Source organism: Physeter macrocephalus, chromosome 5 (assembly GCF_002837175.3).
Source record: "Physeter macrocephalus isolate SW-GA chromosome 5, ASM283717v5, whole genome shotgun sequence".
Lineage (NCBI taxonomy): Eukaryota > Metazoa > Chordata > Mammalia > Artiodactyla > Physeteridae > Physeter > Physeter macrocephalus.
In genome coordinates, this window is record NC_041218.1 from 40,965,563 (window position 1) to 40,991,952 (window position 26,390).

General features: G+C 38.9%; 1 long non-coding RNA gene across 1 annotated transcript in view; it reads right to left on the reverse strand.

Annotated features, from left to right (window-relative positions):
* Positions 1-26,390, reverse strand: part of LOC112067107 (uncharacterized) — a 285,545-nt gene that overhangs the window by 217,121 nt on the left and 42,034 nt on the right. The window contains exon 5 of the long non-coding RNA XR_002893081.3: positions 7,438-7,584. This is a non-coding gene — a long non-coding RNA (uncharacterized lncRNA). The remainder of the gene's footprint in view (positions 1-7,437; positions 7,585-26,390) is intronic.

A 26,390-nucleotide genomic window follows, 5' to 3' on the forward strand; every position in this document is an offset into this window, starting at 1 on the left:
TTTATGAAATGAATCAGATATTGGTGTTTACTTATTCATATAAACCTCATTATCCAGCTTATTAACCATACTTCATCTTCCCAGTTTTATTTATGCATTGCTAACCTAGGTAAATATGGTGGCCATGGAGGTACCTTACTTCACAGATGCTTCCTCTCAATAAATCTCTTGCATACCTAATCCCATCTTGGCTTCTTAAAGGACCCAAACTGACACAGTGCTTGCTGTATTAAAGACTGTTGCAAACTCTTTGCAGCTACGCCCATTAGAAGGTGGAGACCCAGGGAGTCCAGTTTTCCAACCATCCATACCAGGATGCCAAGAGAAGACATCTGGGAACCTGCAGGCCAGTTCATCTGCCAGCTGAGTACCACTAAGTTATCTCCAACAACATCATGAGCAGCAGAAAAAGCACCCAGCCAACTCTGCCTGAATTCTAGACCCATACAGGTTTAAGATGAAATAAAATAGCTTTTGTTTTAGCCGTTAAGTTTTGGGGTAGTTTGCAGCAATAGATTGTTCTTTCTTATTTAGTTGAGTTTAAAATCAATAACCTATGTACATAATTCCTCACAAAAGAAAACGTTTTAAGAGTCTATATGAGGGAGTATTTTTCCATAGTCTCTCAGGCTATAATTTTTGATGTAAGATTAGGTTTTATTCAAATCTAACCAGTTGAGTTCAATAGAAAATTCTTGTAATTTCAGGTGCTAAGAAAGCACCTTTCAAAAGCTCCTCTACCTACGAGTTTTTAATTCATTGGCTCGCTTTCTATCTTAACTTTATAGAAAGCAACTCAATAATCTTCCAGTTAGCATGCAATTCTGCAATATTTTTTTATGCACAAAAGAGGTAGGTAGGGGTCACAGGAAGTACAGTGGGAAGCTTTTCAAAAAACTGGGGCTGTTGAAAAGAGCACGCTGATGCAGGCAGATCTGAAATAGAACACTGATTTTACTTTGATCAATAAATCCAGATAACACAAGGTATTACCATTCTCAGACACTGCAGTTTTTGCTTCATTTTAACTGAATGTGTCTTTAGGAACCTTGTTTTATTCCATAAAACAGAATGACATTTTTTTCCCCAGTCAGACAGGCTAGACCTATCTAAAATCAATCTTTCAGCATGGCAAATACATTGTAAATTATAAGGCAATGTGTATACTAAAGCAAGTGTCATAGTTAATTTTAACAATTTATTAAAAGCATGTCAGGATTTTGATAATACCAGGGAGATGAAAATTTCTTACACAGCATGCCAGGTCAGTCCAGTTTTCAATTTGAAATTATAGGCCATTGACTAACATGTCATCAGGTTCACATAGTATTTATGGTCGATATGCTCAAGAAATTAAAAGCACTCAATCTTAGGCAAGACATAGATGTGAATGACTAAAACAGAAGACCTGAAAATATTACAGTTGTAATATATACCTTTAATAGATGTTTTGATTTATTTTCCAAGGAACCCAACACCTGCTTTAAAATCACAGCTCCATGTAAATCTTCCATTGCCCTGGCGTCACCACGCCCCTTAGAGTCATCTACAATTCAGCCCATTCCAGTACGTTTGTTTTTATATAAATTGATCCCAGAGAATCAGACTGCATAATCCTAGTTTACCATTGTATCTTTAGAAACCATTCTTTTTTTCTTTAACATCCTTCAAGAACCCCACATTTTTGAAGTATGTCATTCATTCATACATACATTCATACATCTACATATATCTTCTGTTGGAAAAGATTTTAAAAAGGAGAAAATTGTTTGGTAAAACATAAGTTGTTTTGTTTTTCAGGGGGAGGGGGCTGTTTGTTTTGTCTTGTTAGTAGCTTGGCTGGTGAGAAAGCTCTGGAATTGATAAAGAAAGTCGATTCAAAATGCACAGGTTCGGGGATCTGCATTCCTATCCCTTTCGTGTTCCCTCTTCTGCCTCTTCCCTTTCTTTTTTGGTGATCCTATGCACCCTCTGAGCTACAACTGCCCCCTCTTGGCTGATGACTATCGTCTAGCTTGGACTTCTCTCCTAAGCTCAGCTTTGAAGTTCCATCTGTGTATGGCAGATCTCCACATAAGTGTTCTCTTCACAACTCAAAAATCAACATTTTACTGAAGTTCAATTTATTCAAGTTCAATAAATACTCATTTAAGCTAAAACCTGCATTTTCAAGATGTGAAAACTGAATCCTAGAGTGGTTTACTAGATTATCTATAGCTGCCCAGTGAAAACAAATCCATTTCTCTAGAAAGAACGAATAAAACCTAAAATTTGTTCTTTGAGATAACCAATAAAATTGAAAAACTTCTGATTTATCAAGAAAAATAGAGAAGACATTTAAAAAATTATCACCATCAGGAAAGGATGATTTTCAATTATTGAATTTCCACTTATTCTTTATTATAGATGTCAGCTTTCCAGTGCAACTCCCCATTTTGTCATCAATTTTTCTTGAACATAATTTTTAGAGTTATTTTAAATTCCAGTATCTGAATCATCTGTGAGTATTTTTATTCTCTACTCTTTCCCAAGGTCCTGTCTAGTAATAAATCAGGACATTGGACAGAAAAATTGTAGAGGGACTGAAAGGGTGTTTCTTCCTCCAAAGGGCTTTTCTCAAGTTTCTAGAAGGCAGTTTTGAATAGGAGCAGAAACATTGACCCAATCAGAGCTTAAGCTGACTGGGATAAAGGTTTCAATCTTCCTCAAGCTGATCTATTTCTGGTTTCCTCTTATTTCTTGCATGTTGACGTTTAGAGCTCTCAGCTGAGAGTCTGGGCCCATTCACCTGGCAGACCTTGTACTCCAGTTTTTATCTCCCAGCACCACCGGATTTCTGATAACTGCTCTCTGCTCAGCTTCTCTAATTCCTGGCCAGCACTGCCTCATGGGCAAACGTGGCTTAGAAGGTAAATATTACTTCTCTGCCATTCTCTTCATTCTAGGATTATGACTCTTCAAATCCTGGCTGCCTGGGAAACCATACAAAGCCTTCAAGCAGATGTTTTTCTGTATTTCATCCAGATTTTCTAGTTGCTCTCAGGGAGAGATTGGTTAGCTCCCATCCAGTCCATCATAGTTGGAAGCCAAGATATATTTTGAAGACACAGTGAATGGGATTTGCTGACAAAATTAGATGTGAGAATTGAGTGAAAGAAACCAGCTGAGAATGACTCCAAGGGTCTTGTTTTTGTTGTTGTTGTTGTTTTTCCCAAGAAACCATAAGAATGGAGTTGTAAGTAATTAAAATGGGAAAGGCTGGGTGGGGGAGACAGGTTTGGAGGGAAAAACGATAAGCTCAGTTATGAATATATTAAAAATGAGATGCCTGCTACACATACAAGTGGTGATGCTGAGTAGGCAGTTGGCTATACAAATCTAGAATTCAGAGGAGTCCAAGATGGAGACATGAATTTGTGAATCTTCAGCCTGTGCTTTTGGAGTTTACAGGGTCGAGGCTAAGACACATACCACATTGGAATGCAAAACAGTGAGTGGCACTCTTTAAAAGATTGAAGATTTTTTTTTTAATCTAAAAAATCTAAATGAATTTTTCAATTTTTATAGCAGGACTTTCAGATCAGAATATCTGAAGTAGAGCAGGAGAACAAGGCAGACAGAGGCAGGATTCTGTGCTTTCAAATAAATCCTACCACACTGTCTCTCTAAAGACAAACAATTGTGATTACTTTGTCTTCTCACTCAGGTAGGAGGTTTGGCACCATTAATTTCCCTTTCCATCCTTCCTCCCAAAGGACTCCATCTGTAGAGAGGAGCCTGAGTAAGGACAGAGTGGTATGTATTAAAAGAGAAACTAGACAGTACAGAAGGACTTGGGAAAGAGAATGAAAAATGAGGTGAAGAAAAAAAGGTAAAATAAAAATACAAGCATACTTGAAAGTGAATAATCCTTGCGTCTGTAACATTTACTTATTTCTAAATGCTTATATATTAGGAAGTCGGGGGGGGCGTTGCGTCTAACCTTAGTTATCTATAGGGAATACATACCCTCATCATTAATTAGTAGTGGTCTTTACTTATTTAACTAATTAAACAACTTTTCAAGGAAGAAGAATAAACGTGCTTTTATAAATCTAAGAATCTCTACATCTGTTTTTTAAAGAGTCAGAGTCAGTTTTGTCTATTGTCCCCCTAAAACACTCTCATTTATCCTTTCATATACACTATCACCTATAGAGCAAGGATCCATTTTGAGGATTTTGAGGACAAAATCAGAATCACAAAGTTTGAGGCTTGGGTAGCTGCATTTTTAAAATGTCCATCGATTTCAAAGTCTTGGTTAGCAACCATGATAAATAACTTTTTGTCTTTCCTCATTACTGATGTTATTCAGTCACTAATTGCCATAGACAATGTTTGTGTCCCTTCAAAATTCTTATGTAGAAACCTAACCTCCCATGTGATGGTATTTGGAGGTGGAGCCTTTGGGAGATGATGAGGTTATGAGGTCAGAGCCCTCATGACGGGCATTAGTGTCCTTATAAGAGAGACTCCAGAGAGCTCCCTTTCCCTTTCTGCCATGTGAAGACAGTGAGAAGATGACGCTTTATAAACTAGGAAGTGGGCTCTCAGCAGACACAGAATCTGCTAATGCCTTAATCTTGGACTTCCTACCCTCCAGAACTGTGAGAAATAAATGTTTACTGTCTAAGCCACTCAGTCTATGGTATCATGTTATAGCAGCCTGAAAGGACGCAGATACTAAATGAAGAGTGGTCAGAGCTGTCACTGTCACTGAAAGGTACTCATTCATGTCAGTTCTGGATCACCTCAGAAGCCTCTGCTATCATTCTCCTTCTCTTGGTTTCAATCTGACTTTTTGGCAATATCCATATAACTGACAGAATAATCTTCCTAGAACACCACATTGATCACATTACTCCCGGGTGAAGAATCTACCATGGCTTACTATGATATCAAGTTCCTTTTTTTTTAATTTAAACTCAAGTCTCCCTAAAATAATCCCATAATTCTTTATCCTTGCCTCTAATGTCAATCTCCCTCGTGTGTCATATAACAAAAATTCAATTCTGTTTATATTTTATTTAGTTTAATAAGGTCTTCTTATGATTTATAATGCAACATTCTGTTTGTGTGTAATGTATTATATAATTAGTACCAGACACTTAAGGGGTTGACTTCCAAGTGTTGCCATAAAGGCCACCTTGGAGAATATTAGGAAAACAAGCACTTCATGACCTAAGTGTCAGGAGATCAGAATTCTAGCTTCAGCTTCAATGCTAACTAGTTACATGACCTTGGGAAGATCATTCTATTTCTTTAAGTCTCTGCTTTGTCATTTACAAATGCAAGGCTTGAATTCAATTACCTCTTAGGTCCTTGTAAATAATGCTTTATGAGGCTCTTACCTCTCATAGAGAAGGGTGAACTAATGACTAAAAATAAATAGCATTAGCTTACAAGTTCATAATTTTATAGAAAATAGGCATTTGAAGCAATCTCATAAGCTAAATGATACTGTATTTAGCTTATTAGCAATCTAATAAGCTAAATGATACATAAATTACATTTATTCCTATAGGGATTTTTATTTGTTTCTTCTTTTTGTCATTTGTGCAAAAAGTGTTTTGGCTTTTGCTTATGATCTAAAGCAGTCCACCTCTGACTGCTGTGTCTGCTTTACACAAACTCTACTGTAATTTCCAAACAATTCCAATTGCTTTGAATCTGCTCACATCTGGTCACAATAAAGATAAAGCTGTGATAATATTTCTAAAAATAAGTTAAAATTATCTGAGAAGCCAAAAAGCAATAACCATAATAGAGATTGCTTCATCTGGCGAAAAGTGAAGGGAACTGATGCAGATTTCCTGCTTCTTGGTCATTTTTACCTCCAAACTTTGCTCATACTCTCACCCACCCTGTATCGTGCTATCAGTCCAAATCTATTAGTTCTTTCAAGGTCAGACTCAAAATTTACTTCACTAGCCCTTCCCTCGTATCATACCTTTATTCCTCACGAGATAGGGGCCAGGCTTAGCTTCACTTTACTCCCCACCCATTTATGAACTCTCTCTCCCACTTTAAACATCTACATCAAGGTACCATCATCTTTGCTCTCCTAGCTGCTCAGGAAGCACATCCAGATGTGCCCACTCCAACTTTTCATCCTCCACCCTAATATTCTACACCAAATTTTAGCTATATCCTGGCCTGTTCTTTTGGATTACCAATATATTAAAGCAAAAAATATTGATGATTAAATGCTAGCATATATAGATGGGAATAAAAATATATTTATTAAATACCAAAGTTAATCCATGTTATAGAAACATTTGATAACACGAAAAAGGGAAAAAAATAGACTTCTGCATAGTACAGTTAACTTTATCATATATCGGTGTGACTGGAGGTTAAGGCTTCCATCAAAATAGAGAATGATCTATATAATTCTTCTGATTGCTAGATAGAAGACAGAGAAACCATTCCAGATAATGCTAATAGCCAAGTTGCATAGGAAGAAGGAATTTTTTTTTTTTTTTTTTTTTTTTGCGGTACACCGGCCTCTCACTGTTGTGGCCTCTCCCGCTGCGGAGCGCAGGCTCAGCGGCCCAGCCGCTCCGCGGCATGTGGGATCCTCCCAGACCGGGGCGCGAACCCGGTTCCCCTGCATCGGCAGGCCGACGCGCAACCACTGCGCCACCAGGGAAGCCCCAGAAGGAAGCTTTTGGAGAGACAGTAAATGGTAGTAGTTACGGGCACCAGTTCTGGATTCATGCTGCCCGAGCTCAAACCCCTCTGCCAATTACCAGTACGAAGACCTTGAACAAATTACTCCCTGTCTCTGTGCCCACGTCTCCCAACAATACAATACAGAGAGCACGAGCCCCTACCTCATGGAGTTTTTGTGAAGACTAAATTGTTCACACATATATAAAGTACATAGAATAGATTAGTGTTTCCAATGATTGTTGCTATTTTTAAGAGGTCCCTCAGTTAAACATGTAAAGCAGCAAATTAAGAACAGAAGGAGCTGGTAACAAAACCTGCACTCCAAGTGTGAGTTTTACAAATTGCAAATAAAACCCCTGAGAATTTTCAGCCATCAGTCAAGCAATCCTGATTCGAGCAGGGAAAACACGTTATGAAGAACCTTGTGGAACACAGAAGAGGATCATCGCATACACAAAGATTTCAAAGAAAGAAGGCCCAGAATAGATCCAGAAGAGAACATTCCCTTAGCATCCAATTCTTTAGTTGCCATTAATACTGGAGCAATACTATGCGTCATAGTGGAGTTTTCCACATGTACATATAAAATATAATGTTTAAGTTTATTAAGTAGTTTTATATTAATTAAATACAGGTCATCTATGTGGGTTCAGCTCCTCCCCTAGTTATATTTAATGTTGTTTTTATAGAACAACATAAGAATACCTAAGTAGATATTTGTACCTTGTGATCCAAGTGTCTGGAGCAGCTGCGATGCTGGATCAGGGGATGGACAGGCCAGGCAAGAAGCTCTTCTTCCACAAAGGTACCTTAAGGAGGCCTATTCCTTGCTGTGCTGCAGATTCAAGCATGCAGTTCGTCTGAAGTGTCCTGTTAATTATTACAGAGGCATTTGAAGGCTTACCTTAAAGGAATGGGTTCAATCATTTCACATAGTCCACCTCCCTCCTTTCCAGACTCCTGTATATGTACGTCTCCAGTATATGGAGACAGCCAGCTTCCTCTTGCCTTCTTTCTCTTGTTCGTCCCCAAGGCTGCTCCTTATGCTCCTCTCCTCCTAGTGAACTAATACTATGTCTTCTTCCCAAGAGCTGCCTTTCTTTCACCTAGTCAACATGTCATGTGACCCCTTGCTTTCTGTTTCCCCTACCCATTACACAGTAATTCTCTGTAACTTCCATTCTCTAACCTTTTTGCACATTATTTTCCTTTCTATATCGTTGCTCCCTTTATCTTTAACAAGCTCTGTGCCAGATCACTAGTGTCAGTTGTTAACCTCAAGAAAAATGTGTTCACGAGAATCCCCTGGCGGCCCAGTGGTTAGGACTCTGAGTTCTCACTGCCGAGGGCCCAGTTTTGATCCCTGGTCAGGGAACTGAAATCCCACAAGTTGAGTGGCGTGGCCAAAAAGAAAAAAGAAAGAAAGAAAAACGTGTTCCCTCTCTTCATTCTATTTCTGACTTAAAAACTTAGCATAATCTTGATGATCTAACAATAGTGTTGACAACATACGTGTGTCAATTAAATGGCAAACCTCAATTTTTGTCAGATGTAGGGTATAATATTCTTATTTTTATCTTTGCTTCTTTACAGCAAGTATTCTGAGCTGATACTAGGAAAGTCCATCCTCAACACACTCATCCCTCCAACTGACTTAAGAAAGGATAGACAGTGATGATGTAGCTTGCCAACAATACCCCTGGAAATTTGACTATTCTTGTCTGATGACAATAAGAAAGATGAGACATTAGTCCCTAGGAAAGAGATTTTTCCTTTACTGAGGCTGGTCGGGGCTGTCAACTACCATATCTGAGCACAGTATCAAAGTTTCATGACCTTCAGTGCTCAAGGAAAAGTTTATCCGAAAAGAAGTAACACAGGCACAATTCCAGGTTAGTATCTAGGAAGTAAACATGTTTACTCTGTAAACAGGATACAACTCAAGAGGAAAATTCCAATACCTTATTATAAAAGCCATGGACATATGTTTTTATTATAGGCAAAATTATATATGGAGAACTCCCAGGCTCTCCATATTTTACCTGCCTCAACAGCCAGGAGACATAGGAAATGCTGTGATTGCCCTTGGTGAAGATATCTGACCAGGAAAGACAGCACAAACAAAACCACACGGTGGGCAGCAAGCCCAATAAGCCAAGGGACCCAGCCCAGTAAAAAGCAATGATCTGACCAGATCAACAGGCAGAACACAACCACAGTCAATCTCTGTTCTAATTTTTATCACCATGGATTGGTTTCACCTGTTCTTGAATTTCTTATTAATGGAATTATCAATATGTATTCTTACGTCTGGGTCGCAACATAAAATTTTTGAGCTGTGTGCAACGGTAATATTCTTTTTTGTTGCTGAGTAGTATTCCACCGTACGGATGTCGTATAATGTATCTATCCAAGAAGCAAGTTGTTGGATATGGCTAATGTACAGAATTTATGTGGGGATGGTTGAGAAATGGAGAGTACATCTCAAAATAAACCTGAAAAGAAAGACAGGACCAAAATCACGACACGTGGCTTACTGAGGAGTTTGGACTTTACCTTAAGGGCAACAGGACTTGGACTTTACCTTAAGGAGTTTTAAGGGGTAGGGATAATCAGACACCAAAATCCAGATTATCACTAATGGGAAATCTCAATCTCTAATCAATAATTACTTAGAATTCACCTCAAGGTCTGAGTCTTATAACTGTCAACCAGAGTACATGCACTCCGTCTAACATCCTTCATTTTCATATTCAGCTAAGATATTTTGAGCATCTACTATGTCAGGCTCTCTGTTAGGAAATGTCACGTACATGACAGTTCTTAAGATTCCTGCCATCCTCATTGCCCCATGAGGGTATTCTTACATCTGCATGATCCACCTCTGCCACACAGCTTGGCCACTTGAGTCTGCTCTGCATTTTCCAGTTACCTTATGATAATGGGAGGATTTGATCCTGCTCATTCTTTTTGGAGGAAAACATAAATTGGTGATTGGAATTACAGCTAAAAGCAGGTCTCCGCACAGTACAGACACATTGTTTCAGCAGCTCAGAGGTATTAGTGTTTAAGCATTTCACTCTCAATCTCGTATGAGCTGGTGCCAGTTGGACAACCAGTTGGCAACTGTTGGTTGGATGGCCAGTTGTGGCAGTTTTCTGGAGTACCTGATGGAAAGATGTTTCTGAGTCTTTTGATGGGACTAGAGCCAAGAATACACTCACACAACATACCCTGGACCCTATGTGTTACAGGTAGCTCCAACATAAAAAATAGAAAAAGAACAAGGGACATCAATTTCTAAAGGTTTTCAAAAGATCCAAAATCATTTGCTTGTTTTATCCTCCTCCATTTAAAAGTGATTTTCTTGAGTACAACTATTTAAGAAAATAAAATTTTAGTGAATATAATTGTTTTAATACAGGAAAAAAAACTGCTCACTTATAGAGCACTACATGCTTCATAAAATGCTTTGTGAGTCGAGTTTTATGTCAGGGAATTTTGGAATGCAGGTTGGCAAGTGATGCCAGACATCATAGAGAGAAAAGAAAGAGAAATAGCAATGCCTGAGGAAAACAACTAAAGGACATCTCTGTCCCCTGGTCTGAGATGAGAAAGGTGAGTTATTTGCCAGCAGTGGGCCTCCTGGATTTCAGGCAACAAAGAATACAATGAAGGTGGGCTAAGCTCAGGGATCCCAGAAGAAACTAAATGCAGATTTCTTGGCAAGAAGGAGAAGCTGAGACTATGAATGCTGACAGACTGGAAGTGACCCCCATGGCAAAGGCTTCTGATGGGCAACTGAGGACAGAAAGACTCACCAGCCAAGCCTTCAATGGTCATGAGGCAAATGAACATTTGGAAGACTGACTGTTTTGCTGGATTCTCAGTTGTTTCTTCTTAGTCTTCAGATAAAATATGTGTATGCGTGATATGTGTGGAGCAGGATAATTTCAGGATATAATTTATGGTTTGCCTTACATTCCCTTTCCCTTCCTTTGCTTTTAAAGGCTCCATGTTTGGTTGCTTCAGGAGAAGTTCATGGCAGGGCAATCTGTTCTTTCTTTTCATAAGCTTAGCACTGTGGGAGGAATGAGGTTTGAAAAGAAAAAGATGGCCCCAGGCTGAATTATGAGCCTTTGGACTGGGAGTGGTACTATAATCCATGGTCATACAAAACTTCAAGGAAACTGGATGCTATGTGGGTCTTCTGGATTGACCAGAGCCCCATAAACCAAGAATGGCATGCGGAAGGCAGAGCCACCTAATTGAAAGAGTAAGGCATGTTGGCAGGAGAGGTACTTCTCTGGTTCCACTTTCTTTCATTCTCCAAGCAGTCCAAATCTTCAGGCCAACAGTAGGGGACAGAAAGAGTATCCATACAACAGACTACTACTGTCCCCAGCCAAGTTGACAGGTGAGGAAGTACAACTGGGTTTTCAGTGCAGGTGGATGGGAAGTTCAGGCAGGACCATGTGAATTCTCAGTTGCTTGGTTGATTATCACTGAATATCACCTATGTTCTTTGCCCAACAGCTTTTAGACTTTAAAGATAAATTTAGTCCTTTTATAGTTAAAAAAGTATTTCCCTCATCATTTTATATATTATTTGCAGCATGAAACAATCAGACCTGACCTTCCCCCCGAAATGAAATTGTAAAACAATATAAACCTCTAGCTTCGTTCACTGATCCAACAGTGATCAACCTCTAGTTTTGGATCCAACTTCTAGTTTTGTTCACTGATCCAACTCTACTCTTCAACAGTCTCTAACAATCTCCTTTAACTTGGAAGAAGTTTCTCTCATCTCAAATCCCAATGGACTTCAGCTTTGAAAACAGAACCCATAAAGTCCTCCCACAAACTTCTCTAGACAAAGGAGCAGGAGCTCTTACTATTTTCTTGAATGGAGAAGAAAAAGGAGGGTTGTTTTTTTTCATTATAAAATTATTGTAAGATAAAGGCTCAATGTCAGGGCAACTGGGAGCAGGATAGGTACAGTTTCATCACTCCTTAAATGTTAATTCTTTTGGGTCTGACAACTGCATTCGAGGCTTCTCTTCTTTTTTGGGCTGAAAATATGTAGAGCCACCTATGTTCTAGCTAACATTTTAAAAAATTTACTCTCTGAATAATGGGCATTTCAGTTATACCCATGGTAGAAAGATGATGAGTGACCACCAAGGCCTATCTGAAACTTTGGTAGTGTATATGAAGCTTGGGGAGGGGACACTCAAAGATGGCTACAGTCACATTTCCCTCCAGCCCAGCAGGAAAAGAGTTGAAACAGTATAATTCCGTTTCGCTCAGAGGAGAGGCAGCAGTTACACACGTAATCTCCTCAAGAGCCAAACTTTGTGAGTGGGAAACCTGGCTCTCTCAGGATTATATGACTTTGGATAAGGTTCCTGACCCCTCTGTGCCTCAGATTCCTCACCAGCAGAGTGAGGATACTAATAGTATATGTTTCAAGTATTGTTGGGATGATTAAGTTAAAATGTATAGACATCCATATGACAGACAGCAAGAAAGGGAAAATTAAGAGGAAAGAACACTCCTTCCCAGAAGTTTCACACACCACTTGTGTTTATGTTCCATTCGCCAGAATGTAGTCACAGGGACACATTCTGTAGTCAAGGAAATATGATCTTTATTCTGAGAATCCATGAACTAAAATGTGCAGGGTTCCATCTCTGAGAGAAAAGGAGAATAAATATTGGAGAAATATTTGGAAATATTAGCACTTTCTACCAGAGGCATCTATTGAAAGACTGAATTTGTGGATGGAGATTCACACCTGCTACATAAGGTTATTTTGTCTCTTTCAACAGCCTATATTGAGGTCTTGCAAGATGTGTGAGGTGAAGAATGTTGTTCTTCTCCAGGATGTAAGTAGTTCCACACGGTTGGGAGAAGATAAGCTAAGGAAGAAGATATTCCTAAATTTAGAAATCTTGCCTCCTACAAAACAGTCTGAGCAAAGTAAGAGTTACCCAAGAATAATTTCATTTGATTAGCTAGCTTATAAATTGGACAGGGCAAGCATTATAATCCTGAGTTTATACATGAAGAAAATTGAAGCTGATTGAGGTTTCTGTGTTCACACAACTGTTCAATGACAAAACCTGGTCTCTTATCCATGACTTCTGACCACAAAAACAAGCAATCTTTTCATTAAACCAAGTTTAGTTTTATTACGTAACTAAATATTGAATCATTATTCGCAGCACTTTTCACAAGAAGAAATGGCTCTGAGCAGAGGAGTGTTCTTGATAAAGTTTTATTTTAGGAGCTGGGCATCTGAATTCTGTTTTCAACCCTACTATTACTTAGTTTGTGACTTGGACAAGTAAATAATATTCGTGTGCTTGACTTACCAGATTGAAAAATGTGAAAACTTTGTAACTTTACTCTTAGTTCTATGTTATGTGTCAGCAACTACAGTATAAGCTATTCCCAGGCAAGAATCGAGCCTCCATGTAACAGACAGAGAACCACCTGTCACTAAGCATATAAAAATAACTCTGTAATAGGTGACCTGTTGGACTAGATGACCTCTAAGGTTTTATGGAAAAATGTTGGGATACCCCTGAGGCATCCAGAAGCACTCAGTAACTGACTGGTAAAAAAGAAAAATCACCTCTGATTTACACTGCTTGGTGAATAAATCATTTGATACTTGTGGCAAGTGAACCAAAGGGAAATTGAGATATTCTAAGCAAGGTGAATCAGAAAAGAGTCTGGAAAAAAATTATTTTTTAATGAATTTAACCACTGGTAATTAGGACTGGCAGTAGAAATTAGCATAAACACACTGTCCAAATGGTAATGCAACTAGAACATTGTTATAAATTCTTAACGCCCCCCCTTTTTTTTTTTTTTTTTTTTTTTTTTGGTACGCGGGCCTCTCACTGTTGTGGCCTCTCCCACTGCGGAGCACAGGCTCTGGACGCGCAGGCTCAGTGGCCATGGCTCATGGGCCTAGCCGCTCCGCGGCATGTGGGACCTTCCCGGACCGGGGCACGAACCCGTGTCCCCTGCATCGGCAGGCGGACTCTCAACCACTGCGCCACCAGGGAAGCCCCTTAACGCCCCTTTTAAGAATAGAAAATGACAACTCATCAAAGAACAATTCATCAGGGTTTACCCAGCACTGACCTGAGCGCTTCATTGCTCTGATCTGTGGAGCCCATTTCAATATACTAGGCAAAATGCTTAGAGTGGAGAAAAGAGAATTTTCATACAGTAATAGTCTAGATTAGTAGGTTTCAAACTTTCTTGGTGGAAGAAAATTGTCCCATTTTTCAAAGGGATTAGTAGGCAGAAATCCAATATAAGAACAGTAAAAATAGCAATGACTAATACTGAACATTACTATGTGGCAGGTGCTGATTTAAATATATGTGTTAATTTACTTAAACCTCACAGCAGCACCCAGATATTGGTAATATTACCCCCAGTTTGCACCAGATGAAGAAAGTTTGTAATAGGGAGGTTAAGTAAATTGTGAAGATCTCCCGAGTTGTAATGGAAGAAGCCAGGTTTCTATGAACAAGTCTTCCCCTGAGCCCAGTTACACTCTTTGCTTTTATATGTAAAAAAAAAAACAGATGTATCAGAGCTGTTCTGGTTAGAAGTGAATGGGTATGATGGACCACTCCCCAAGGGCTGCCTACTGGTCTAAATGAAACCTACCTTCAGAACATCTCATATATGGATATCTGGAAAAGTACCTGTGATGCTGTCCTTGGATTTAGTAGACAGAAGTCTCTCCCTTTATAACTTAATATTTTTAAATACATTTGAACCCTTTGTATTTGATTTTCCAGAGTCAGATCTAAGATACAGTCATGTCTGAATGAGACAACAATCAATTTTTTGAAGTCTCCAATCTAGAGCAGAGATACAGAAGTAGACAGTAGATTCCCCATAATGACAATAAACGTTCAGGGCAACTACATGTAACTACAATAGGTGTCATATGATTGTAATGACCTCATAGAACTCTAGCCTTTATATACCCAAGAGGTGACCAACAACTATGGTGGTTAGAGAAATGTGTTAAAGAAGCAAAAGCTATGGTTTTCATTTCTATGTGGTAGGTAACTCAACTTTAGTCTGTTTCTAGGCCAGTACTTGCCTCTTTAATCAGAGTGAACTTCCTTGCAAGTGCAAGGTCCTTTTCTCTTTCTGAGGTCCTTTCTCTGTCACACAAAGTAGAACGCATCCCCCAATCACAGTTTTGCGATAAATGCAAGTGACCAAGATAGACAAGACGAGAGTACGACCAACAAATCATCATCAAAATTCAACTACTCTGGGAGACACACACCCAAGCATATCACCCTGACTATACATCAGGGTATGTATATCATTGTAAGATATTTTTTATTCAAAAGACAGCATAATTTTGTATCTACAGGAACACAGACCTCATATAGTAGTAAAGAAACTTCCATGTGCTTTTAAAATTCCTTTTTGTAATTCAACTCAGTAAATGTTAATCTAGCCCCCTCTCTGTTCTTAGCACCAGTGATAGTAAGATGACAGTGATACGGTATCACCATGTCAGTATAATCTTAATCATCTTTGCTCATTTGTAAACCTTTACACGTCAACCGTTCATCTCTTATTATGGGTGAAAATTTTCATCCTTAAATACATTTCCCTCAGCAGTGAACAACTCCAGTGCCTCTCCTGACCTGGCAACAGTAGGGAGGAAGTACTACTCATTTCAGCATCACAGAAGCAGCCTCAGAGGGCAACGAGTTCCCAGGATAGGCTTAGGCAGGGTTTACCCAGTGGAAGTTTAATCAACTTCACTAGTGGTTGTGAAGAATTATTGAGCCATATCCACACATAATAATCCTCATCTTGCTTTGGTCCGTGTATTATAGAGGTTTTACCAGCAGGATGAATTGGCTGTTCCAGAAAAAAATAAAATAAAAAAATCCTCTACTCTGACAACAGTGTATAAATAGGACAGATGTGATAGGTCAATGGTAGGAAGGAAGATCTTTTCCATATTTAAATCTGAAATTTTCTAGTTTCTACTAGAGAAATGGGCAGAAAGATGGAATATATGCACTGGATAGAAAATGAGATTTCTAGTTCTAGGCATCAGTCCTTCAGAAGAAGTTCCAATTATTAATAATCTTTCCAAAAAACATAAACAAAGAACATACATCAATTCATAATAGCACCAAATTTGGCTTGAGATTTTGAAAGCCTATTATTTAGATATGCAACTGGATAACTACTTTTCCTGCTGTGATCAGAGGTTACAAAATATGCAAGTGTGAGATTGCTACGCTTCACTAATTACCTGTCCTACATTCAATCTTACTTTTTGTTTTTTTGTTTTTTTTGTTGTTGTTTGTTTTTTTACACAGATGCACGTACAGCCCTTTGGTGAAGTATGACTAGCACAATATCAAGAGTTCATACTGGAAAGTATAATTGATAACAATAATTTAGTAGCACTTTTACAAAAAAATTGATAAAACTGCTGTACAACTCTAGAATGCACAGAAGTTATGCAATTTAGTAGTCATTTACAAAGGAACATAAAAAATAAAGTACCCATTTTTCCCAAGAGAAATAGAAATGCAATTTCCCAAGCAAAATCTATTCATGTTGGAATTTTTATTAGCTTTCTGTAATGGAAAGGCTATTAAATATATATTGGTTTGTGCTTCTGAATAGTTTTCACATCTTCTTAAGTGAAGACAAGATCAGTATTGCATTATGAAAAGTACCATTCACACATTGTAAGCACCAGTTCACAATGCAACAGGCTGGAAAAGGCAAAATAAATTCCAAAATCTAAACAGGGCAAATGTGTTAAAATGAATGATAGCTTTATTACTTACTCCATAGATACCACGTAAAAGAACAAAAATCTGAGATTTGAAGCTAGCTTTTACTGAAAAGATCTTTAAAGCCATTTGTTTGAAAAGGCAATGACACCTAGTGGCAGATTCAGCTCATCACTACTCTGTACTCACCAAGAGACCTTTGGGCCCACTGCCATTTTAAGACATTCTCAAAATAGGAAAATAAATCTGGCATTCGGGGTCAACATGAAAGATGGAAAGATAGCTTACTGCAACTAAAAGGACGAGCTTTCATTTAATAGTCAAGGTTGACAAAATGAGAATAAGACAGCATTTTGAGAAAGGGAGGGTACTGCTCTCTGTCCTTCATATTCCTGTGTTAATACTCCACATGGACCTGAACAGAAATGTTTTAGAGTCAATTCCATCATTTCAAAGAGGACAATTTAATGAATCAAATCTTGTTTAGTGTCTATTCTGGTAACATACAAAAATGTCTGCTTATACAAAATGATGGGCAAAACTTTGGTCTTGATCCAGCCCTACCCTAGTGAACCAAGGAGCTTCAGCTCCAAGTTCCCTATAAATTGTTCCTCTCTTCTCTAGGGAGCTAATCCAGATCAGAGTCTCTGAAAACATTTATTGAGAACTTACAGTCAGGTTAAGGATCTTTTCTTCATAGGTGCCTTTCAGACACCATGACTTAAATGGACAATTTCTCTCCTCAAAAGTATATAATATATGAAATATTTAGGCCAACTTAAACTCCCAAGGACTTCTCCACAGGGTGTGTCACAAACTAAAAAGTTCTGGGCTATTCGTGGAAGAATGGTTGAGAAAGGTAGCGATTTCATTAATAGCAACATTCCCATTGAGCTGTACTTTGTTCTTAATGTTAGTCAACAAAGATACATTAAATACCTGCTAAGCCCCAGGCACTGTATTAGACCTAGGTGAGCCAAGTCAAATAAGTCAGAACTTTTGACCTTGGGACTTCCCCAGTCTGGTGGATCGTGAGATCAGGGAGCACATCAATGCTAGGGCAAAGGTAAGCACTGGGTTCTTTTTATGAGAGTGGTCTGTGAGAAGGGGAGATGTTACCTAACCCAGATTGGGCAGGGAGGGGGGCAGGAAGTAATAATAATGAGAAAAGTCTTCCCTGACCAGATAGCATTGGCACCGACTTTTTAAAAAAAAATTTTTTTTGGAGTATAGTTGATTTACAATGTTGTGTTGGTTTCAGGTGTACAGCAAAGTGAATCAGTTATACATATACATATATCCACTCTTTTTTAGATCCTATTCCTATATAGGTCATTACAGAGTATTGAGCAGAGTTCCCTGTGCTATACAGTAGGTCCTTATTAGTTATCTACTTTAGTAGTGTGTATATGTCAATCCCAATCTCCCAATCTATCCCTGCCCCTCTTATGCCCTGGTAACTGTAAGTTTTTTAATAGGGCAGAAATAGATGAAGAAATGCAGGGTGGTGGAGAGAGGACAGAACTTAGGTGGAAGGAATGGAAGGTAGAAAATAAGCGGGGGAGATCATGGCACATTACTTAAAAAGCAAATCATTCAACATAAATTTTACACTAAAGGTAATCACTTACCTTTGAAGGATTTTAAGAAAGAAAGTGATAATATTTAATTGGAATTTTAGAAATATCACTCCCCGTAGAGAATGACTCAGGGGCTCTACGAGACCTGCTAAAGTCATGGAAGACTGTGTGGAAGCAAAATTCGCTGGATTCTGTGGGGAAACTCAATTCCACCTAATTTAATCAAAGTTGGCTGATCAGACTCAGGATCTATACAGCTTGGATGGAGAATCTCACAAATTAGCAGATTAGCCATTTTTAGCAATCAAGCAACTCAGTCATTTTGCGAATGTTGAAAACTATTAAGCTTACTTCCTCCTACCTAACAAGAAAATTTAAGAAGGAAAACAAGAAAATAATAAAACTGACAGTGGCAAGAGTTCTTCTGAAAGTTTTCCTGACGCTTCACCTGCTCCCAAACAGGTTGGCTATCAGTCCTATTAGAACTAGCTTCTCTAAGAAGTACAAGCAGAGCAGTAAAATGCAGATCGAGAGAGGAAGTGCACAGCTTGGGGAGCGTTTTTAAAACTAACATGCAGTCTAATCTCTCCATGGGTGGGCTGGTGGGTTTTGTCGCTTTAGGAAAATGGCAGAACAAGCTCTTGGAACTCTTACTCTCTTCCAGATTCCATTCAGAGTCGGGATGCCCTAACCTTCCCTTGAAGCACAGTCCAAACAGCCTCACAGAGCAAAATCAAAGCAATGAGTACAGAGCTGATTCAACCACTGAAAGGTTTTTCAGAAGGAGAATTTTGATTTCATTCCTTATATGTTTTGTATACAAAGGAGGAAAGGAGGGAAGGAGGGACCACTACATAATATGTAGGCAAGTAAATAGATACCAGGATGACTGATGACTGATGACTGAGGCTGCTACAGTTTTCAAGACAAGAAATGATGTGGGTCTAAACAAAGGCAGTGGTTAGAAACACTAAGGAAACTGAATAAGACTTGCCGACCAGTTGGATGCAGAATACAGGGGAATGGAAAAATCTGGGATAATCCCCACATTTCTGGCTTAGAAGGCTAAGTCGCAATGCCATCCACCAAGCTTGAAAATGTAGGAGCGAAGATAGGTGGAGGGAGTGATAAAGAGAGGGAATTAAGTTGTATTCAAGTAAGGCTACATTTTCTGTGGAACATCAGTGAACTGCCCATCAGGCTATTGTTTCTTTGTTTTCTGCTATTGAGTTGTCTTTATATATTTTTTTATTAATCTCTTATCAGCTACATGATTTGCAAATATTTTCTCTCATTCTGTAGGCTGCTTTTTAATTATGTTGATGGCTTCCCTTACTGTGCAAAAGTTTTTGGTTTGATATAGTCCCATTTGTTTATTTTTGCTTTTGTTGCTTTTGCTTTTCTTGTCAAAAAAAGATTTTTTTAATAATAAACAAACTGCCCCAGTTATGTCCCTACGTTATTCCCTCTTTCCAAATTTATTTTCTTTACTTCATACTTATCTCTTAATGGGGACTTAACTTTTCAGGATGGCATCTCCTTAGCACTCGACTATACACATTCACTCATGCATGCACACCGCTCCTCTCTGGAATGCCATTCAAAGGAGCTGTTTTGTTCTACTGTGGCCTGGGGTTTGCATAAAACAATCTCTGAGAAACAGAATCAGGCACAATCAGCATTCCTTCCATTTAGGGTCCAAGGAGCGCATCCAAACCCTTCTTAACACGCTTGGATTGCCATGAAACAGATGGCAAAAAAATAGGAAGGGCCTTAAAACCATACTAATTAATTTAATGTTCTTGGCAATGAGCAGTCATTTGTTGTTTTAAGAAGAAAATAGACATGATAAGAGAAAGATATCAGAGAAAATTTGGGAGAAGTGTGGAGAGGTACTGAGATGGCTGAAGACAAGATATTATTAGGAGGCTATCTAACTAAACTAGTTGAGAAATGAGGAAAGTCAAATGAGGGGAATGGCAGAGTAAATGGAGAAAGAAGAAAGAAATTTCAGTTAGTTTTGACATACTATAAGCTAGAGTTATTGATTGGCTCCTGGGGCTGTGAGAAATAGGAGTCAAAGATGGCAAAGTTTCCAGGAGGATGACTTCAAAGTAATTCTATTAAGAGGGTGAAAGTGCAGAAGAGGGGAGAAAGTTTACCAGAGAATAGTAGTTACTTATGTGACCTTTGAGAGGCATTAGGGCCAACTAGATGAAGGCAATAATTATTGGCAGCTCAGACAAGGTCTGGGCTGGAGATACAGGTTTGTGGAAATCAGCATAGTTGAGGCCATGGCAATAAATAAGAGGATGAGAAAAGTAAAAAACCAAGAACTTATCCTGTTCTTGTAAAAAAAAAACAATATTTACAAGGTTCTGAAAGGAAAAGAAACCTAAAAGAGTTTCTTTGAGAGACTGATTAAAAAAAAGTAGTAAAAAAAAAAAAAAAAAAAACAAGAGGAAAATGGGAAAATGTAGTGATTCAGAAGCCAAAGGATGCTTTGTCATGGTAAATGCCACAGAAGTCCTAGAGGATAACAGCTGAAAAGAAGCCATTAGATAGGGCATGTAGGAGGTTGTCAGTAACCTTTGAGAAGCTAGCTGTAGAGTGATGGATGGGAATAAGAATCCCCGGCAAGTTGAGGAAGACTGAAGAAGTGAGTATTGAGTTTTCTTTCAAATTTGGGGACAAAGAATAGGGACAATATTGAGCAACAAAGGGACTCAAGATCCAGGAAAGCTGTAATAATTCTCAGTATGTGGACATTTTTATACATGGACAAGCTGGTTAAGGCCAGTGAAGAGGAAAATTCTGAAGATATGAGAGAGCTGGGAAATAACACTAGCTCCTAAGAAGAGTCGATATGGGTCGACTCTGTTACCCTTACCCTGTTAAGGGTAACAGAACTCTCATTTTATATCCTGGTTTTCCGCTTAGTCTCTTGCCAGTCTCCCAATATTTTCAGAGGAACAAGCTCAGCTTGCTGATGTTAGGAGCCCAGGATAAATACTTTTAAAAAAACAACAGTTGGCCTTTTTCAGGCAGTCATTTTTAAATAATTTCTTCAGAAACACAACCCACTATTTTTGCAATGCCCAGCAATCTAGGTCCCCAAAGCAAGATGTTTAGTGGCAGATACTTGCTGTTTCAGAGCAGGGCACCTCTCCAGTGCCCTCCCTCCTCTATTTCTCACCAGGCCTTTTATTTACAGCTCTCTCTGTCTCTCTCTCAAATGCTTTAGGAATAAAGCACTCTCTCATTACGTCTCTCTTCACTTACTGCAGGATTTATCCCACTTACTAATAAACTGGTGTGATTTATGACAAGTGGTTTACTTTCACCCATTACAGGCATCTAAGGCTAACTCTGAAAACTCTCCAAACACTGATTCAAATGTTACTGAAGCTGAGCCCCTCTCTGTTCCCAATTACTTCACAGAATACCTTAGAGAGAAGAAATTTTTGAAGGCAGCTGAAGGTTCCCTTCACACAGAGCACAAAGCTTCCCTCTAAGAGACACTTAACACTACCCCACTCTTGGAATAGGCTTCAACTGTTTTGTCTTTCTTTTAATGTATACATATCTCAAATTCATGTTCAACCTTCTATGTATCTGTTTACAAGCAAGTCATGGTATCTGCTCTAGAATATGTTTTCTAAATGCCTTAAGCAGATTAGTTCTCACATCAATGAGATTTTAGATGTAGCCACCACCTCAAGGTAGATGGATGGCCTGGCTGACTTGTAAATTCTTTTCCCATCTTGCATAACTAACTGTACTCTTGAGAGACCTTGAGATGAGCTTCTAGGTGTTTAGTTCAGGTCTCTGTATTTCATCTTTAGTCACTCCCATCACCCAAACTGGGGCCATATTTTCAGTGCTACTGAAGTGGGGGAAACTGCTGGAAGAGCAAGTTTGGGGAGGAAGGGCCAAGTGAGGTTCAGGATGGAGTCAGATAATCTTACTCTGAAACTTACGGTAAAATTTAGGGCTAGAGGTAACACTTCCTGTGCTGGAAGTGAACCCCTTTCTTATTTCAGCAGAGATCCCTGATGCTTGCCAGATGGGGGAAATGGCTCAGATAACATTATATCTATTTTCTCCAAATTGGCACTCAGCAGTCCTAATGTCAGGACCTGTCATAAATGACAAAGATTAGTACTGGTTTTTTAAGGATTAACATCAAAAAATAGCTCCAAGCCTTAAAGATTCTCACTCGCAACCAGAAACATAGAGGAGATGGAAACAAATGGTGATGAGATTTTAGGTGATAAGTTCTCATCCATGATATGAGAATAAATGGGTTTCATTTAATCAAGTGAACAGTTGTTTCTTATCTCATTTTTTCTTTTATTCAGCTTTCAAGCTAATACAAATGATTACGGAGGAAGCTAGGAACAGGGCAAAAAAATTAACAGTAAATCTGAGCCATGTAAACATAGGGAGGTAAGATTCGCTGTGATCAGCAAAAGAGAAGTGGAATTCCGATTAAAAGTTACCATTATAAAAAATACTTAAAAAAAAATGGTTCTCCTTGTTTATGAAAATAGAAAATAAGCAAAACTATTTTTCCCAGAACAACACAGACACCACTTCAGCTTTCCTTTGATAAGCCATTAATGAAAGAAGATAATTAGTGATGGCATCTTACAACCATTCACCCACAAAATCTTCTTAGCAGAGAGATTTTCTAGTTCTGTAGTTTATAAATGGATCTGGGCTTCCATATTCTGTATGAAAGCTCATGTTAAATGAATCCCTGTGCTCTGTAATAAGGTCCTTGACTCTCCAGGAATCGCAGCCCCCCACATCAAATGCCATGGGGGGTTGACTGCCTAATTTTAGATGATGTCTTACTCCTTTAGTGCCTAGCATTAGGGAGACAGCATGATGTGGTATAAGACATTTAGGTCTGGAAATCCACAAACAAGGGTTCTATCTCTGCATCTAAATACAAAGTGATTTCCATAAGTTATAACCTCTTTGAAGATCAGTTTCCTCATCTGTTCAAAAAAGGCGGGGAGGGGAAGATTATGTCTCCTTCAAACTTTTTTTTTTTTTTAATTTGTTTATTTATTTTTGGCTGCGTCGGGTCATCGTTGCTGTGCACGGGCTTTCTCTAGTTGGGGTGAGCGGAGGCTACTCTTTTTTTTTTTTTTTTTTTTTTTTTCCGCTGTACGCAGGCCTCTCACTGTTGTGGCCTCTCCCGTTGCGGAGCACAGGCTCCGGACGCACAGGCTCAGCGGCCATGGCTCACAGGCCCAGCCGCTCCGCGGCATGTGGGATCTTCCCGGACCGGGGCACGAACCCGTGTCCCCTGAATCGGCAGGCGGACTCTCAACCACTGCGCCACCAGGGAAGCCAGGGGGCTACTCTTCATTGCGGTGTGCGGGCTTCTGCTCTAGGCGCGCGGGCTCTAGAGCTTAGGCTCAGTAGTTGTGGTGCACGGGCTTCGTCGCTCTGTGGCATAGTGGTATTTTCCCGGTCCAGGGCTCGAACCCATGTCCCCTGAATTGGCAGGCGGATTCTTAACCACTGTGCCACCAGGGAAGCCCCTCCTTCAAACTCTTAAAAACTTGATTTTCTTGTTACAAAAGAAGTTGGGGTGATCATAATTATCACAACAAGCTAACACTACTTTTTCAATGAGAGTGCTTCATTTAAAAAAGCCAAGAGACAGAATTACATTAACTCCTTATATTATTTTCTAAATTATCTTTAATTACAATCATAGACATGGTGATTAACGTAAGAAGTAGATCTTCTATTTTATATTTAGCAGATCAAAAGGACTTTGCTCTTTCTGAAGTCCTAATTTTCATTTGAATTATAAACACCTTTGTTAGCAGCTGTTCTACTATAATATCTTTCTTGGAGCACATACGTGTGATAGTATTAAGACCCACAAAATGCACAGAGAGATAAATATCCTCTTAGCCTATTCCAGTCATACAGTATTTCTTCCTGTGGTGAACATTTTCTGAAGAGTCATTAAAACTCTATTTCCCTGCATAACTAATAGCAGCATGGGGTTAAATCAAGTGAATAAATGACTAAATGGAGATCATTTTCTTAGAGAAATTGTTTTCTCATATTTGTCTCGAGCTTGTGAATTGTCTGGTATTTGTCTGACCCATCATCATTTTTAAAAATTATGAAGTAAACAGCACACGTGCACACTTGCATTCATTTACATATCACACAAAAGAAAAACAGGCATCATGTCTTAACAGAAAAGCCTGAATTACAGCCCAAATCTAGAGTTCTACAAAGTGAAGTAGATAAACAGCTTCAAACAGTTATGATTCCCCTGTTTTATAGGGCACAGACCTTACCGTGACATTGACATTCACTCATTCATTCATTCATCCAAGCACATGTTAAAGTACCTGGGTCCCTGGCTAAATGCTAAGAAAATATAAAGGTAGTCTGTATGACCAAAAACTTCTCAATTTATGACAAAAGTGGATATGTATTCAATACAATGTGTTAAGTTTTATAACAAAGGTATGTTCTGGAGACTAGGTACTGCAGAAGGGAGCACCTCTGCTGAATGGTTTTCAATTGTCCTTGCAGATCTCCTTTCCACCCTTCCTCTGTGATGCCGCCAGGAGGCAGACCTTACGGTTCTTTCAACAGCCTTACCTTCTGGCTTCAAGTTGGGTTCAGACGATGAGAGACACTGAAAGCAGGACAGAGGGCACAAGAACACTAAGGACAGGTGTTTATCTCCCAATTCCTCCTTGAGAGGTAGCTGCAGGTTGTACAACAGACTACATCTCCTGTTAGGTGGTCCGTTCTGGGGTAAACCACTACCTCCTCTTGCCCTGTCAGGCCTAGCAGTTATAATGACCCCCAGCTGTTGCTAGTCCTGGGACCCTGCACTATCTTTTGTAGGTTTCCCTTAATCATATCTACACTTTTGTAAATAATCTCTATATTAAATCCTCCTCAAATTACCTACTTTGCATATGCTGTCTGTTTTCTTGATACATCACCCAACCCAGATTGGGTTGGAAAGAACCATATTTAGGAAGACAAAGTATATCACTTGGTCATGAAAAAGAAGGGAAGATTGGATAAGAGAAGAAAAGGGATTAAAGAATGGACTTTAAAAGTGGAAAAAAATTTCATCTGTAAAAATGTAAAGAACAAGGAATATATGATATGTCTGAAGCATCTGGAGTTGTTCAGAAAATGGTGGAATAGACAGCCAAAGAGGCAATCAGGGGCCAGATCATGTAGAGCCTGGTGTGATTCAAGGGAATTTGGGTCTCATTATGAATTCAATTCACTTTTCTTGAAGCATCTTTGTTCAGTGCAGTTTCAAAAGGTGACAATAGTGGCATTTTGGAAATTAGAGGGGAGAGAATTGAAATTGGAGAGAGGAAGAGCATTTATCAGTTTAGTACAATTATCTCAACAATACGGTTGAGAAGTAATGCACATCTGGACTAAGGCCATGCCAGAGGGGATTGAGAGAAGGAAATGGAGAAGCATATATTTGATGGCACTTTGTGACCAATTAAATACTGGGAGAAAAGTAATGACACATACTGGCTTAGATAACTTTATATGTGTATATATATATATATATATATATATATATATTTGTAGGGGCTTTATTATGTGCTAAACACTGTTCTTACAGTTTTACATATTTTGGCTGTTTTTGTCCTCCCAGAAACTCCTGAAAATAACAATAACTTTATCCTTATTTTTTCACATGTAGCTAGCAAGGTACAAAAAGCTTAAGCAACTTGTGCAAAGTCATTCGAGTAATAAGTAGAGAAGATAAGATTATAGGAGGAGAAGGAGTTTTGAGAGAGGGTTGAGCGAGATTAGGAAAATCAGGTTGGAATCCATTAGTCTCTCTAATAGTTGGGAGATATTTAAGTAGAGAAGTCTGATAAGCAATTGGATATACTAGCTTGGAGTCCAGCAACATAGAAACACAATGGCTAGAGATATAAGCTTGAAAATATTCAACACATATTCTTCATAACTGAAGTCTTAGGACAGGATGTGAGTCCCTAGGGAGATTATGCAAAGTGAAAGTGGGTTTCTGGTTGGAGACCAAGGCAGCATTAACATTTAAGGAATAGAGTAAGAGGGGCATAAGCAGTAGACCCCACGATGCATTCCTGTCCCAAAACTCCTCACTAATCTTCCATCTTTCCCCACTGAGAATCATCTGCTCAAGACAAATTTATCTCCTTCTCTTGTACTGTGCTTCTTCTGATTAACTCCCTTTGAAAGATGGCCCCTGCATTCC